Source organism: Varanus komodoensis, unplaced genomic scaffold, assembly GCF_004798865.1.
Source record: "Varanus komodoensis strain SLA01 unplaced genomic scaffold, ASM479886v1 scaffold6_4, whole genome shotgun sequence".
In the NCBI taxonomy this organism is placed as follows: Eukaryota; Metazoa; Chordata; class Lepidosauria; order Squamata; family Varanidae; genus Varanus; species Varanus komodoensis.
Genome location: NW_025336347.1, coordinates 17,758,289 through 17,760,727, shown reverse-complemented (window position 1 = coordinate 17,760,727; position 2,439 = coordinate 17,758,289).

Below are 2,439 nucleotides of genomic sequence, written 5' to 3'. Positions count from 1 at the left end.
GAAAACTCTAACCAGCTTTATGATCATAATTATTGGACACAGTCTAGAATGCTGTGGCATGCCTTTTCTTAAAGATAGACCTGATCAAAGATCAGTGAACAAGTGTAGAAGTAAATAAGGTGTGTTAGAGATAGATTTTCTTATGATAAGAATTTGTGTCAATGCATATCTCTCTGCCTTAAGGCAGCATGTTAGGCACTGGTGAAGGTAGCAGGTAATAATTTTGAAGTTAATAGGCAAGTTGCCCAATTCACTGTTTTGGTTCTACAATTAACACAAATGTTTCTGCGTGTATTTTGGTTTTAAAATGTTTTAATGTGTTTGCATTGTTACTGCTGCTTGGCGACTGTCCTACTAGTCAGGGATGACTGACCAATATTCCTCTGTGGGAGGTGATGACAGATATTTTCTTGAATGGGCCATGTTTCTTACACAATGAGTGAGACTGGTGTGTGTGCGCCTGATAAGAGAAAAACAGTCTTACTTTCAGTTTTGAGAGTGGCAGAGAGACCTGTGGGTTGGCCAAAGATGAGGCTCTTTTGAAGAAGGCATTTTTTCTGGGTACCTTATGCAGTATCAACTGTGGGGGCTGCCTCTTTTAAGAGTCCATTGACTTTCACTTTGTTCTGCCTGTATTGCCTTAAAGCCAGTTTACAGCAAACATTTTCAGCGTTCTTTCATCCAATGAAGTAAAATCTTGTAGGGCTTCTTCTGGTTTTCTCATTGCTTATGGAAATGTGGCACTCTTAATATAACTTATGAGATAATCTATTGTATTTATAAACAGTTAAAATGCCTTATTTCCTGTGAACAAATTACAATAGTATGGGTCCTAGACAGTGCTATACAGCAGGATATTGGCCCTGGAATAGTGTGCTGAGAATTCTAGGTATAATGAGGCTTTATATTATGACAAACTTGCCTTGGATGTAGCCTTGTTCATTGTTTATATGCTGGACAGTTGCTCAGCAGCAGGTGTTGTGTTTCTTTGAGTGAGAGCTGCAACCTCAGCAATCTGATGGTCAAGTACAGTAAAACAGTTGTTTGTTGCCAGCACATGCAGTATAGCAGGGGAGAGCTGATCACCGTATGTCGTTCTCTGCTGTCGTCTCAGACTTATGGTGACCCTCTGAGTGAATGCCCCTCCAAAATGTCCTGTCTTCACAGCATTGCTCAACTCTTATAAACAGTCAATCATGTATTTGCTCTTCCTCTTCCTCTGCCCCCAACTTTTCCTACCTTCTCCCGTGAGTCCTGCCTTTTCATGATGATGTGGCCAAAGCAGGGCAGCTTCAGTTTTATCATTTTTGCTTCCAGGGAAAGTTCTTTCTTGATTCCATCTAGGACTCTCTTGGTTGTCTTCTGTCAGTCCAGGGTATTCATAAAACTCTCCTCCATCACCATATGTTGAATGAGTCAATGTTCTTCTTGTCAGTTTTGTTCATAGTTCAGTTTTCACACCTGTACATAGCAGTCAGGAATACGATCGTGTGGATGATCTTGGCCTTGGCCTCCAGTGAAACATACTTACAATTGATTGCCTTTTCTAGTTCCTTCATTGCTTCACTTTCAAGTCTCAGTCTTCCAATTTTTAGGCTGTAGTCCCTGCTTAAATTGATGAGCCAAAATATGCCAAATCTTCATCATTGACAGTAAAGTTGTGTTCTGTAGTCATGATTTTTGTTTTCCTAATAATCAGGCACAGTCTTGCTTTTGTACTTTCTTATTTCACTTTTATCAAGAGTTGTTTCAACGCATTGCTGTTTTCTTCCAGTAATATAGTATAATCTGCATATCTTAAATTATTGCTGTATCTTCTACCAATTTCTATTCTTTCCTCGGATCCTAATACAGGCTTCCTTTTGTTATGTTTTGTGTACAGATTGAACAAATAAGGAGATAAAATATACCAATGTCTGATTCCTTTGGCTAAAGGAAACCATTCAGTTTCCCCATATTTTGTTCTAACAGTAGCTTCTTGTCCATGATACAGGTTACACATCAGAAATACAAAGTGCTGAGGTGCACACATTTCTTTCAGTACCATCCATAGTTTCTTGTGATCCAGATGGGTGAAATTCTTCTGAAATTCTTTGGTGCAGTCCAATATTCTGCATATATTTGTGGTATGACCTCTAGTGCCACTTCCTTTTTGGAATCCAGCTTAAAAATCAGGAATTTCTCACTCCATGTAAGGTAATATTCTTTGTTGCAACACCTTGAGCATCAGTTTGCTTGCATGAGAAATTAGTGCAATTATCCTGCAGTTACTGTACTCTTCTGCATTGTTTTTTCTTGGGAATTAGACTGTATATTGAATGTTGCCATTGTTTTTTTCCCGTATTTATTGGCATATTCTTATCAGGACTGGACCGATTTGTTCTCTGAAGCTTGGAATGGTTTTATTGGTACTCTATAGAGTACCAATAAAACCATTCC